Source organism: Schistocerca americana, chromosome 1, assembly GCF_021461395.2.
Source record: "Schistocerca americana isolate TAMUIC-IGC-003095 chromosome 1, iqSchAmer2.1, whole genome shotgun sequence".
In the NCBI taxonomy this organism is placed as follows: Eukaryota; Metazoa; Arthropoda; class Insecta; order Orthoptera; family Acrididae; genus Schistocerca; species Schistocerca americana.
Window position 1 is genome coordinate 778,056,334 of NC_060119.1, and position 16,006 is coordinate 778,072,339.

Here is a 16,006-nt window from a genome sequence, read left to right on the forward strand (position 1 = left end):
GGGAGGCGTAAAGTAACAGTCTCGAGGGCGACGCGGCGCAGAAGAGGGCTAATTGAGTTGCTCAGCGGCGCCAGTCGTTGGCGTCGGCGTCGGTGTCGGCGTCGGCGTCTGTGGGAGGAAGCGGGGGCGGGTGTGCGGGGTGGGGGGGAGGGGGAGAGGGAGGGGGAAGGGGGGACGTGGGCGTCTGGGGCGGACACGCCGTAGCGCACACCACACCGCCTACAGCAGCCGCCGCAACAGGTGTGGCGCGAGGGCGTCGGGCAACAGATCACGCCACACAGCCGGCGCTAGCCTGCAAGCGGCGCTCACGTGCAACACGGTGAGTACCGCCTGGTTCTGTGTTCGCCTGTGTCCCCTTACAGAGCGCGTGCGCAAAGCTGCGTTCTGCTTACTTGACTTGGAAAACTCGACAAAACAGGATTTTGTGGTGCTGTGTTGATATTTAGTGGACTGATTAAACAAATAAATAACTATTGCAGTATGGTGTAAGATTTTCCACTTGATGACTCAGGTCTGCATACATAGACATATTTCTGTGTTTATTTTTCTATTTCTATGTTGTTGATTCTACTGTGGCGATAGTATGTTTAAGAAACACCGTATAGACAACCATACATTCGACGACTGTTAAATCATTTTCGGATGATATATCCTTGCTGTGTACCTGTTATTCACATCAGAACACATTAGACGTGGGCACCGACGGCGATAAGAGGAAAATTATGGCTTACTTTCTACCTCACTGTTTTCATACTATTCGCTTTTATGCGTGTAACTGGAGAGTGGCTGAAGTAATGCTATGATAATTCTTCATCAAAAGGAACATATGAAGCAACTTCAGAAAGTATGTTAAACATGTACTTCCACGAGTGCACTAGAAGAGTGGCGCATTGTCAGAAGAGAGAACAAATTCCCAGTTTCCTGCAGACACAGTTCAGCTGCAGTGAAGATAAAAGGTTCATCACAGCGTACGATAGCAATGACGCGGCAGCTGGAATCTTATTCCGCAGTCGAAGTACGCGCGACAGTAGTTTTCTTGTTGGCAAAAGTGTAAAATCCACACAGCATTACCGTGAAATTCTAGCCATACATGTACCACATGACATCAGCTAGCATTACAAGAAAGGTGCCTCTGACGAGACAGGTGACAGTTTGTAGTCGTATCCAGCCATAGTGAAATGCTTCCAACAATTAGCTCCAGGCCGCAGAGACGTGGGTGACGCTGACCGGGTAGGAAGGCAATCGACCAAAGGTGACTACGCATAGGCAATCGTTTCGAAAAACTGAAACAAAATCAGCGGCTGAGAGATTATCCTATGGTGAGGGCATTCATACAGTGGTCCTCGAATGGCCCCATGACCAAGGAGCGAATTTATGTCGTCGAGAAACTAAAAGATAGATAGCACATTACGAGCGTTGTTTAAGCAGACATAGCAGCTACCTTGAGAAATATCTGTGTTGTTCTGATGTGAAGTGCAACATTCTGTAAAGTCTGCTTGTGTAACTTAAAAAAATAAGTTCCTTCGTATGACTCCATCTTTGTCTTCAATGTGCGCCGTCAACCAATACTAATTCACGCGCTGCGTCACTACTTACAAAGAACGTTTTTCGAAAAATAATAGTGATAACCATCTGGTTCATAAGATACGAGAAGTGATACGTGAGGTTGGAACTCAGAAAAAGAATACTATCATAATTTGGCTTCAAGCCCAGTGGTGAATCATCGGTAGGAAGTAGTGCGTGTTCGAGCTAAGGACGCTGTCCAGATCAACGAGTGTTAACTTTACAAATTTCCTGTAAACGGCTTTCCTTAAAGTAGGAAAAACAGTCTAGGTTGCAAAGACAGTAGAAGCTTTATTGACCGTTTCGCCTTTTAGGAACATCTTCAGAATTTCTACATAGGAAAAATACACAAAAAGCCTTACATACATTCGTAGACGTATTATAAAGACCCATTAAAAACTTTCATACCAGAGGAAGGGCAGACATTACTCCGCCATTGTACCTGCAGTCCTCAGTCGCCCCTGTCGTGATATGCCGGCTATAAACGTACACTTAAATTTCGTAGATACAGTTACTCGGCAAAAGTTTTCTTTTGGGAACATTCTATAGCATCTTTTACTGATCCGTTAGATTTTTTGCTCAAACTGTCACTGCTGACAAACTGAATAACCTGATGAGCTTTTTATTGATTATCCGCTGCGATGTCAGGCCACTACCAGGCTAGAGAGAAATCTCAAATTGACATACGTCGCCCCCACAAGGCAGTGAGATGCTCATTTTTAAAAGAGTTTTTTAAAATCTCGACCAATCTGTATATAATGTTTTACGTCTTAAAACTGTAGTGTAATGTTAGTCTTTTACTGAAACCTCCTCTGAATATGCCGTAATTTTATAGTTTTATGTATATGGGCCAAAATAGCTAACTGGATGATGGAAGGTGAAATAAATAAGTATAAAGTTATAACACTTTGCCAAAATTGATAGTTCATGTGAAAATCCCCTATAAATAAAGATCTGCTTAAAGAGGCGCGCCAACGCACCAGAACTTATCTTCTTAGTTTGCTCTTAGTTTGGTTTCTGTGAGTGATAGAGTAAGTTAGGTGTGGTGTGGGGAGGGAACGTGTGTGTGTGTGTGTGTGTGTGTGTGTGTGTGTGTGTGTGTGTGTGTGTGTGTGTATGTGTGTTCAAATGGTTCAAATGGCTCTGAGCACTATGGGACTCAACTGCTGTGGTCATAAGTCCCCTAGAACTTAGAACTACTTAAACCTAACTAACCTAAGGACAGCACACAACACCCAGCCATCACGAGGCAGAGAAAATCCCTGACCCCGCCGGGTGTATGTGTGTGGCGGGGGGATGGGGGAGGGGGGAAGGGAAGGTGGCGATGGGAGGGGACTGGTTAGCTTGGATGAGACGTCGAATACAGTAAAGCTACGCAAATTTTTACGACTGAACGTCAACCTCGAGGCGCATGTCGTAACGAAGACATTTTTTTGCGGTGCTTCAGTATCTTCAGGTGACTACTATGAAGACTGTCGTTTGGTAACGTCAATGTGCAAAACTGAGCATGAGTTTACAGCATAATAGTTTTAGTTTCATGCAACTGTAGTGGTTGCACTCGAGAAACAGTTGTTTTTTTTTTGGACCTTATCGCAGTCTGCGGCTACTTTATTTATTCGATTCAAAACTATTTTATGGCAGTAGTTTGTGCAATCCCAAGAACTTGTATGAGGTTTATGGACCTGTGAGGGATAAATGAGAGCTCCCATGATAACTTTAAATTAATAATAGGTGTAGCCAGTAGGACTATTTAACTAGTAAACTGTCTCTCCTGAAGTGCTGTTGGGTTATATTGTATTGGCCAGAATAAATTACGACGTATTTAGTGAAATTAGAGATAAGCACAGGCAATTCGTTTCTTAATGTTTACAATATCAATTTTTTGAACATAGAAACTTTTCCGTTGGGCCTCATGTGTTTACTGAAATCAGTGAGCCGCACTATAATGAAGAGAAGGCAGGTCTTACGTCAGACTGTTAACAGTCATGGGTCACGCTTTTATCCATCAGGTGCTTTCCTGGTACTTAGGCGAGACAACAGACGTGTCTGTGTGAACGTAATAATATTAGTTACCCCATTATTGTTGTCTTTGACATCTTTCTACTAAAAGAGCTAACCGTCGACTGAAACTTTAAGCGAAGCTGTTGAGATGTTGAGTTTTTCCTGACTACTGTAGAAAGGCGACGATCTAGTTTATACCAACTATCTAGAAAGCAGTGTAGGTGGACATACAGCAGGGAAAAGAGTGAGTAAATCCAAAATGATGTGTTTCAACACACGTGTTGCTCTAAGATGGAATAAAAAAGGAGATGATCCTCTTTGTTACCTCTTTCTTGCATCTGATGTTGTCACAAAGTAGCTGAATCATCAAATATTGGAACTGTTGTTTCGTGTGATGGACATAGACTTTGATGTTGCAGCTAGCAACTGTGTCAGATGTGTGTAGTCCATATTTATCTGTTACGACGTCCAAGAATTTCTGCTTACAAGATTTCAAAGTCTGTTTATAAACTGATCGAGATGTCACTGTGTTGTTCATTTTACGGAAATAGATGGAAATATTCATTAACTTAAAGCAAAATTGGGAACTAGCAAGCCAATGTTCGTATTGAAACAAAACAACACAAAAAATATATGCACTGAGCGCCGTAAACTAAAAATACTAGTAGTTGTACAATACTTATTTACGAATGAGTGTGAGATCATCATTTCCGCATCACATTCCTTTTTGTCCTGTACTAGCACTCTGGTAGAACGTAAACACAAACATTGAAGAATAGTCTTGGATTGCTAATAATAGGAGAAAGGTATTACGGAAACACGGTGCTTCAGTCGTATGAAATATTTTGAAACAGGGGAAGAGTGCGTGTTGAGTTCAGTTTTTCAAAAGCGAGTTAATGGACGCAGACTATAGACGTGAACGTCAATGCGGTTAAGACCTCTCATCGTTAGGGCGGTAAGCAGCGAACGACGAAAATAAACTGCTGGCGCAGCGTGTCTATGAGCGAGCTGTGTGTGGAACACTGAAAGATGTGAAAACAATCGTGAAGAAAGGTCAGCAGGAAGAGGCTGTCTGGTAGGCGGGTCCGCCGAACGAAGGCGACGCGGAAGGACAACACTTTGCGTCCCACTCCAATTCCCACACGATCTTGGGCTGAGGGATATCAAATACGGATGACTGTGTTTTCGGTGCGTGGTGTAATAACAGAAAGTGTTTGTTTATGTACAGGGTCTGCAAGTTACTGTCATTTTCCACTTCCTGGAGGTGACGCCAATTTAAACTCCGAGAAATATCTGTTCACAGAAACGTCCATCCTCATAGTTACAATTATTTTGTTATAGTTAACAGCGTAAAAACAACAAGTAATAGAAACGGTGCCTTACTTGAAGACTCTTGGAAACAAGTACTTGAATTAAGTGTCTTAAATAAGGTTGTAAAATAGCGGAGGAAGAGGTATTCAGCGAAATAGGGATACAAAAATATTCTATTTTATATACCATACACTGCAACAACGTTAGAACCTCAGACGCACTTAACGTCAGTCGTAGAAGATGTTGTAAGCGTTTTCTGATACCAGAAAGAAAATACGTCTATGTGCCATCTTGGTATAACTGGCTGTATCGATTACATGTACATGGCATTTATCGGGAAAATATAGGGGCAGAAATACATGGGATATATGGTACATTAGCTGATGAGATGAAGAGATAAGAAATTCGACAGCGGAGAGATATCTGCAGCTAGCATACAGATAATATGTCTTACCTCAGTGCCGGTACCGAAAAACCGTGACTGAGCTTGTATTATCTACGTGAAAAAGATGTGCCGTTTACCTGCCAATAAAAACGTAGGTGAAGAAATTCAGAGAGCATGCTATTTTTTATGTTTTAACTTTGAACAGAATTGTGGCTTGATTTTTAATTTCTCTGATGAATACTAAACAAAAAATAGTAATCCTAACACATTCTCTCTTCTAGTCAAAACGCGCCGCAGTTGTCTGGGACTTCGAGTGAGATAAGTAACAGTACTTGACGAACATAAAACTTCATGAGTATTCCAGTGGGCATGCTTAGTTTGCATTGTGTAAAACACGAGTAGATTGGAATAGTTTTCTATTGAGCTTGAAAAGATTGCATCAGGAATCTTCTTGGTCACTGCTGTTTCATCACTATGAGAAGGAAGAGATTCCTGTTTTATACCTTTCGAATTAAACTGAGTAGTTTTATCTATTAGAATAACTACAACGTTATTTAAGGCATGCAGGCTAACAATATCGCAGACACTAAAAATCTTCCCTCTACAGCGTAGTCTACAGTCCTATGAACTAAAAACCAACCTGGGCATTAACCTTTCGAAAGATAATATTCTCACCATCGCACTGAAACTGTACTCCTAGATCTAATCCATAGATTGTTGTTAGGACGTCGTTCGCTTTTACTGCCGTAAAGGTGTCAAACCAGTACGATATACAGGGGTGTGCAACAGTACGAGAATGACACTAATTAAAATATTTGAGTCGGACGTTAGTAGTGGGCGGATATCACCACTTACAGGGCTGAGTTCGATAGCCAACTCCCCCATCAGGCATGGTACAGTGCCGCCCGGCCGCCGTGTCACCCTCTGCCATGTGGTGTCCTGCGGATGCGGTATGCAGGATCTACACATCACCCTCCCGGACGTTGCCGGTCCGCAGCTCGTGGTCGTGCGGTAGCGTTCTCGCTTCCCACGCCCAGGTTCCCGGGTTCGATTCCCGGTGGGGTCAGGAATTTACTCTGCCTCGTGCTGACTGGGTGTTGTGTGTTGTCCTTAGGTTAGTTAGGTTTAAGTAGTTCTAAGTTCTAGGGGACTGATGACCATAGATGTTAAGTCCCATAGTGCTCAGAGCCATTTGAACCATTTTTACGTTGCCGGCTTTGCAGAGTTTGAAGACGCTACTTCCCACTCAAGTAGCTCATCAGTTTTCATCACGATGCTGACTGAACCGCGTTACAGTCCTCTCATCAAGGTAAAACCCCTCGTAGTACCGGGAATTTAACCTGGGTTCTCCGCATGGGAATCAGGAACGCTAACCAATCTGCTACGGAGATAGGCGAAATTGATAGTTGTCGTTGAAATTACAGGTGCAGTTACCTATCACTTTTAACAGTCAGTGTCTGATTAACCTAGCTGCTAACGTAGGAGAGGTGTTCAGTAAGTAACTTAACACTTTTTTTATGAAAGCAGTTTCTTTTCAGAATTCCAATACAACATTTTATTCCCCATTCTTTTGGCTACAAAGCCCTATTATTCAATATAATCTCTGTACAGGGCAACAGACTTACGCCAACTTACTGGGAGGGCCATCCCATGACACGCCCGCATGGTACTACTCTATTGGTCAGCGTCGCAACCAACATCTTGCTGCATCAATAACAGCCCCATCACCCACGTAATGCTTCCGTCAGAGTGACTGCTTCGTTGTATCAAACAGAACAGTTCAATGAACATCTGTGAGCTCTTCTCAGGTGAGCAGAATTGTGTGAGGCCTTGCGTCGTTATGGAGAAAGAAAAATTTATTTGAAATTTTGTGGCGATGAACACGCCGAAGTCGTTTCTTCAATTTCATGAGGGCAGTATAACACATTTCCGAGTTGATCGATGCACCATGAGGGAGAACAACAAACAGAATAACCCCTTCACGGTTCCAGAAGACCGTCGCAGTGACTTTACCTGCTGAGGGCGGGGCTTTGAACATTTTCTTTGGAGGAGAGGTGGTATGGAGCTACTCCATGGCTTGCCGTTTTGTTTACGGTTGGAAGTGATGACCTCATGTTTCATCACCTGTGGCAGTGGTGGACAACGCACAGATGATTGTTCATTGCTCATTATAGTCCTGTGTTAGACTGCACTGAACCCAGCGGGTATACAACTTTGAGTACCTTAATTGGTGGACGAGTGTGTCAGCAGTACCAACAGAGACGTCCAGTCGTGCAGCAATGTGTTTGATTGTGAACCGCCGATCACCTCGAATGAGAGTGTCCGCACGTCCCAACACTGCAGGAACCACTGCTGTGTGCGGCCGGCCGGCACGCAGGAGATCGGACAGGTTAGCGCGACCCTGTTGCAATGACGCCAGACGCCTCGCCCAAGGACTCACTGTGCTTTTGTTCACTGCTAAGGCTCAGTAGACTTTCTGCAAGCATGTGAATATCTACGAAGCCTTGGTTTTCCCCAAAAGAAACTCAGTGACAGTTTTCTTGAAATGCGGCTCCTTTAAATTTTGAAGGCTACGTATAGCGCAGCAACCTATCGGAACTTCATGAAACTATAAGGGCTGAAACGTGAATATTACTCGATGTCCCACAACAAATTCCGAATTTTTTTCAATCCAAACTAGCCGAAGAAAAGATTCGTTTCATTACTTCCTGAGGCCCCTCGTACATAGTACGTGCAAACGGACTCTAGTTAATGCAGCATAACTGAATGTGGAGACTGAGATTCCAGTTACATCAAGTAAGATTAAAAATCAGCTTACTAATTATGAATGTCCTGATTACCTTATTACAAGTCCAAGCATTCGTTCGTAATATAGTTCTACCGAAAACTGATGCTAACGTATTGAAATTTGTTTCTGATCCTGGTAAATGACGGAATAATACGTTAAAAATTACTCTTAAAGTTTGACATTTCCTGCTGTATCCCAAATGGCTTCATCCGAATACAGCGTGATCGTCACCAAAGTTTCATCAGTGGCGTCACTGACCACAGACAGTGGAAGCAGGAAGAAAGTCACATGGTAAGATCCTGTGGTTCTCCGAGAGCTGTAAGGTGTGCACGTCCAAGACAGAGGCGGGCGCTGTTTATTGCTCAATATTGTCTACAATCTTTCCACTGCACCGTTCGTTGGCGACTTGGCATATTGCTGACGCGGTGCAGTGGTAAGACGTGGGATTCATGTGCTGGAAGACGGCAGTTCAATCCCATTCTGGCCACCCAGACATACGTTTTCTTTGATTTCCCTAAATTGCTATATGCAAATGCTGGGATTGTTCGTTTCAAACAAGACGGCCGATTTCTTTGTGCATTTCCCAGCAGTCCGGTCTCGTGCTCCAGGTAGTAGACGAGACGCTAAACTCTAACCTTCCTTCTTTCGCTTAACTACCGACCACTGAAGTCTTGTTGATATTCGTTATTCGACAGTGAGGGACAGATTTTTCTGAGAGGCCATCAAAGTATCCGCAACAAAGTGTCCCTCCACAGCTTGTCAGGCATTCCTCTACGGGAATCGAGAACGTGCGAAGAGGTTTGCTTTGTTCAAAAACTCATGTCTGGTATTCACTTGTCTTCGTTGTATTTTGCTTGATAAACTGTTCTGTGTTACAATGCTTTTTCGTTAAGGAAGAAAATAGTTTTTAGTAATATCGATGACCATGAACGCTTAAACGAGCTTATAAGGTATAGAGACCTGCGTATATAGGATGAGTCTTATTAACTGTTAGAAACCTCCTCCCCTCCCCTCCCTCCGAAGCGACGTAGATAAGGTTGAGACAAGTAATTTAATGTAAGACACACCGGCCGACAATTGGGAAATACCTTAAAGGTTGATGAAACATCTTGAACATGTGACGTCACCGTATGATGTACCCCGCCTCTCGGTCAGTGGTTGTACTTGTCGATCCTACCCTCACCAGTAGGGAGCAGTGCTACAAACCGCTCAGCCAGTGGTCGTACGGAGGAGTCACTTTACAGCTCTCCAGCAGAGTCTCAAATGGACCTCATAACCCACTTAGCCGTTACTGGTGTGGAGATCCAAAATATGGAGGATATTTTCGAAAACGTGCGTGAAGGGATGATTGAACAATGTAATACTTGCATTCAGACAAACACTGCAATTTTCGAACACTTTTTGTAAATGTGATCTGTTGTAAACGTAGAAGCTACAAAATTATTGCCCTAGCTGTAACCAAGCAAAAGCGGTTCTTATTTTGAGTTTCTATCCTTTTCTCCCTTCTTTTTTGCTTACAGATTTTTTTTGGCAAAGAAAACCTTGGTAACGATGTAACTCGGAAGCGAATACTCATTTACTTGTGACGCTATGCGGTAGGTTTTTGTTGAACTGTACTTTGCATTAACCCAGCGGACACCGCGAGACCGGTAAATAAAATAATAAAGCTTACCTCAATGTAAACAACTGTCTAAAGCAATGAAAACGCTTCTACATACCACAAATTAACCTCGAACCCTGAGCCTAACGAGCTGAAGTCGTACACGTAGGCCCGGAGCACGTTGGCCTGCGATGATCAGGTGCGACAGACCGATAGTCTCAACCGCTGCACGTGCGGTGAGGTACGTCATCTGGTGACGTCACATATCCAACATTTGTCATCCACTTTTGGGATATTTGCCGACATTTGAAGGCCCATGTGTCTTACACTAAATTACTTTTAAGTTTTATAAGAATCACCCCGTATAGTAGTAGTAAAGGCCTGTTCCATTAAAAAATTTAACCTGTACGAGAACAATTGTTTTTTAAACCTTTTATTACACTGCGAATATATCTGACGTTAAAAGTCAACGTGGTGTCAGGTGAAAGAAGGGAGAAAAAGACTGAATTAAACGACCCGCCAACGATGTGGTCATTGGAGGTGGAGGTCGAGGTCGAGCTAGAATCGGACAAACAGGTCGGCACGTCCAGAGTGCCACTCCAAACCCTCATCCACTAAGCTTAGCACTCTTGGCAGGTCAAAGCAGTATTTCCAACTGATACGAAAGACACGTATAAAAAGTCAGTAATTCAATAAAGATGGTACTGGAGACAAACTTTTGAAATGTAGGATGTAATTAACGTATTAATAAATATGAAGTTAAGATGTTAACGTTTTAATACTGTGGATGCATATACAAATTTCACTGAGCTGCAGAATCGTGTACGACACTTTTGTACTCCTTTGTCTGTTAATTCAAAGAATTGCGTGTACGTCTTATGTCATGCAATAGTATTAAAAATGTTACTGACTCCGACAGCTACAGACATAAATGAAAAGAATGTCCACCGAACGTCAGTTGAATTAGACAAGTAACTAAAGATTTTGTGACATGTCCTCGTTTCTAACTGGCGGCAGCAGTGAAACAATTATGACGCTCACGTTCACGGGTAATGTTAAGTGGTAGTGACGTGATTCTGTTTTAAAATTACAGGTTTAAGATTTTCCGAACATTAATAATACTCAGAACTTTCTGATAGAAAACATTATAACAATTCAAATTCAGACTGAATGAAAAGTTCTCAGGTTTCCAGCCGCGTCGACTTCTTAAAATTACACGAGCTTTCAACCAAGCACTCCTTGGCTCTTGTCATGTGGTTTGAGTGTCAATGGGTTGCTCATCTAGTTTCCATGACCGTGAGAAGAGTTCTTGGAACATCTCAACAGCATTAACAGGAACATTCAGTTCACCACGGAGGTGTTGCCATTCTTCGACGTCCTCGTCCGCCACAAACGAAATGGATGCCTTGGCCATAGCGTATATAGAAAGCCCACCCACACCGATCTGTACTTACACATCAGCCATCATCACCAGACACAGAAGCGGGCTGTGTTACAAACATCGGTGCATCGTGCAAGAATGATGTCAGACGCTGATAACCCGCCCCATGATCTGAGCCACCTACGCAATGTCTTCAGGAACCACGAATAAATTAAGTATTTTCAAGCAAGAATCACAATAAGACCACCGACGAGGATCGGGAAAAGAAAAGTGCTTTCTAGCCATTCTGTGTCTCCTTGCCGGGTGGGATAAGCTGGCTGCTGAAAAGATACATCAAATCGATCTTCAGGCCTCCGTAAAAAATCTGTCAATTAGTGAAACCAGTTGAAGACGCAGCCGGTCTCGGAACACCTGGGGTCTACAAGATACCTTGCGAGTGTCGCCAGTCTTGCATCGGACAAACAGTGCCCACTTTCGAATAAGGCAGGAAGGAGCGTGAGAGACGTTGTCGCCTACGCTACCCCGAGAAATCTGCTTTCGAAAATGGCCAGCGCGGCTCCTCCCGCCGGATGTTGAGTTCTCCCTCGGGCACGAGAGTGTGTGTTGTTCCTAGCATACCTTAGCTTAAGTTAGTTTAAGTAGTGCGTAAGTCTAGGAACCAATGACCTCAGCAGTTTGGTCCCTTATAAACTCACACATATTTGAAAATTTGAAAATGGTCACCGGATAAAATTTGATGAAATCTCTGTCGTGGCTCGCACAAACGGCTTCGAGGACTGTGTAAATAAAGAAGCCATTGAAATAAATACCACCGATAACACCCTAAATAGAGACGGTCGCAAGCAGCCCAGCAAGGCGTGGGATCCAGCTATCGCGGAGATGAAGATGGCACATCGAACGCCGAAGCAACGTATGCCCATAGGCTGCGTTCACACTGCCGGCCGGGCCGGGCCGGGCTGACGCGTGCTAGCTCGGCTCGTGCCTAGCCAGCTCAGGCCGACGAGTAGTGCATTCACATTGCGCGCCGCGCCGAGTCGGGACGGCGAAATGGGGGAAAATCCACTTCTCCGATTTTCACGTTTTAAAAATTCTTAGTGGTATATAAGACTTCGCCACATCGTTTTATGAACTTATTTTTTCCTTAAAAGCGTTACTTACGTCGTGAAAAAAGAAAAAGTCTACTTTTCGTTTCGCGTGATTTCTTAGTTTCGTAACGCTTCCCAACCGAGTTTGAAGAAAGTATGTGGCTAAAGAATCTGATTTTTGTACACGTGGTAGTGCAACATCTTAGCTTCGTATTGAATCATTTATCTTTCCATATTTCTTAACAGTCATTGTGAAATGATGCTATTTGTCAACGTTGTGCACTTGATTTACAAATCTTGTAGTGAAAAAGTTATGTAGCTGGTAGCTTGCTGTTAGATTCGTTTTAGACCATACATTGTTGAGAATGAAATGTAGCTAAAAGTACCAAAAAGTTTTTGAAATTATAATGATACTGATATCTGTCTCTGGTCTCAAGTAATGCGAGCTATTCAGTGGCGTCAGTGCCGCGTCCGCAAGCCACGGAGTTCGCGCGGTTACAGCTTGGTTTGTGTAGTCATACAATGCAGGACAGAAAAAAAAACTAATTACTAGTGATCAGCGCAGATCTAGTGCCGGTCCCTCGTATTATTTTAATGGTCTCATTCTCTAGATAAATCCAAATGTATAAGAATTTTTCCCTCGGCTGCTGGACAATCATCTGCTATGCTTTTATAATTGGCCACACGTTGCATCACAAAAGACAAACAATTATTTGTCATCACCATCCTACAATTAGTATGATGTACATTTCGTATTTCGAACTAAAAGATAACTGAAGCGCAATTCTGTAGTCTCGTTGTCTACTTTGACAGAAAAAATAATGGAGAGTTAATGAAACTACTGTAGATCGGCACAGATGTTCGTTTCATTGTTCTTCATTGTTTTTTTTTCTTCCTTGGCGGGCTGCGCTGCACTGTCAAGGTAATCCCCACTCTTTGGCTAAATGGCTGGTCGGAGGCCAAATAAATAAATTTAAAAAGATCCCCACCCTTCGACAGCTGACAAGCAAGTCAGTAGAAATCGCAGCTGCAGTCAACAGTTGCTCGCCTTTAGCTAGTCTGTGCTGTCGTGTAGAACAATGTCTTCACTCTTTTATTGGTATTGTTTTGACTCTGCAGTAACTCGTCGAGTTATGAAGTACAGAAGAACTAGGAGGTTATGGATTCATCCCATAAATAGCGACAGACATTTAGAGAGTTTTTTTCTTTATATGAAGAACTTAAAAACCGTCCTGAAAAATTTTATTCAAATTACATAATGAATCATAATACATTTCAGTATGTGCTGCAGGACATTCAAGACAAAGTTTCTAATCAGAACACAAATTTTCGCAGAAGAATAACAGCAGAAGAAAATTTGTGTATAACGGTAAGGTAAGATTCGTTAGTACACACATTTTGGTTTGCAGTAGAACTTTGTGCAGCATTCACTACCTCCAATTAATTGTAGTCATGCATTTGTATTTTAAATTTCACATACGCTTACTTCTGAGGGGAAGAGAGTTTATGGGACTCCTGAGAACCATTAGGAAGTAATTAGCTTCGTCATTTTTGGTAATGTCTTGCTGTGCCTTCAACGAAGAATCGCAGAAATACTCCTTCAGAATTTTACAACTTTTTTCTTCTTTTTTTCTTCATGATGCAGCGCTTGGCAGTGGTGACGGTTCATCATGTGGAGCCACTGATGACCTCACAGAATTCTTTTCATTACCTTGTAAGATAGACAGATTGATAGGCGAAGAGTTTTGAGGTAATGCCCTTTGACTCAGTGGTTCTATTTCCACTGATAAGGAACTGCCACAGCACGACTTTACAATGCATTATCATCTGGTAGGGACACATTTCCGTCCCTCAGTGACACTCATATCTGTCTCCGTTTACAAGTAAATGCGAACTATTCAGTGGCGGCAATGCCGCGATCGCTGGCAAGCTATTGTTGTAAATGCATGTAAATACGGTAGATTAAATAAATGAAATAAAAGTAATTTCGCATGTATCATTATAATAAACGTAATTTTTCCTCACTGATTGTGAAATGAAAGACGTGTGCAGTCACACTTGTGATGAAATCAGAAGGGAGACGTGTGATGCGTGTAGTGCTGAAGCTGTAGTGCTGCTCCACAGGCTCGCGCCTGCGGTCGGCTCGCGCCGGCAATATTAAACACTCGGAATGTCGCCGGCTCGGCTCCGGGAGGCTCACGCCGTGTCGGCGCGGCCCGGCCGCCAGTGTGAACACCGCAATTCAAAACCATGTGTTTGATATCGAAGCGGGCGGCGGCCCGGCCAGGCTCGGCTCGGCCCGGCCGGCAGTGTGAACGCAGCCTTTAATTTAATGGTGATGAAGGGAGCGTCAATGACGTCACAGCGCCATCTAGTGTATATAAGGGCGTACCAGCAGCCCAATGACAGTCATACCACGTGACAATGGTCAAGCTCGTGAAATTTAATCACTTGACGAGGATGGAGACCTGAGAACTTTTTATTCATTGTTAACGACGCGAGACTGCATTGTGACAATATTCAAACTGCTTTTCGTTTCCTGCCACAGCTACGGTGTACCAGTTCGTGATCAAATCGGAGTAATATTATGACATAACTTCCGTACAGGGTCGCATGGAATGATTGTTAGCATTTCCTTAAGTAATACAGAGGATTGTTACACTCTGTCACTCCACCTTTACTGTCGGATGACGGTTTTCCAGGAATGACACATAGCAGAAAGTACACGTCTCAGGGGCACGCAGCAGGTAAATGTCCTCATCGTAGAGGCGGGAATTGGTAACAAATGTGATCCACTCTGAAGTCTCGGCAAATCCGCTGTGCCATTAAGTGGAAGCCGCTATGCAGAAATGATTTAGTTAGAACAGCATATTGTAGTTAGGACGAAGAAAACAGATTTCGTAGTTGGTGCCTGGGTTCGATTCCATCGATTGCTTAAAATCAGAGGAAAAAAAAAAAGACCATGGTGACCGAAGGCCTCCGGTATAAGGAGTAGCCTTTGTACTGACAACGACGTAATCAAAGAGGGCGGGTAAGTAGACAAATTTCAGGGGACCCTGTTCTCCTTGGTGTAGAAAACTACCCCTAAACACGGAAGAGTAAATAATGATCAACAACATGAGCCTGATGAAACAATGTAAAGCACTTGTAACACCATAGCTCTAATGCTGTACTGATTTATTTTGCCTTTTGTTTTGTTTAATGTTATAACGCTGAGTTTCTGTAACTGTTGTTGGATTAAATCGGTACTATGAGAGTGTTTATTCTTTTCTCTGTTAAAAACTTTGAAGTCTTTTAGAGTGTAGGAAGTGAAGTCTCTGTAATATGTACAATACGAACAAATTAGATATTTTGCCTTTCTCATATAATCTCTTTGGTTATCTTTAGAATTTAATAATTTTATTTAAATAATTTTGTGTAGCACTACCAATATGTGCAAACGATATGTTTTGTTTAAAGTGATTGTTTGCTGTTATGTAAACTGCTAACCTTCACTTAGCGTTCTTAGTTATTTCGTATTTAGAAGATGGTGTGGTTCCCCTCCGGAACGGAACTTAGTAGCGCGAGCAAATTGTAGTTGGCATGGGTAGAAGAGGTGAATTAAGAGTCAGTCGGGGATGAGCTACTGAACCACCAACAGCTCACGAAAAGGTTGTAAATTGTGCTGGTGCCGAGAGGGGCTTTTTGTGCCGTTTTCCAATGTGCCAAAGACTCGGATGGATGCAGTAACTAGCTGGAATTATGGAATTGATATCTATCATCGCCACCAAGAAATTACAGAGTCCAGCAATTCTACCTGCAAATCTACCTACCAATATAAACTCGCCACCACATTGCTCAATCACTGTAATGGAACAGAAGAACTATAGTAATGTACAGTGAAGGATCAGCT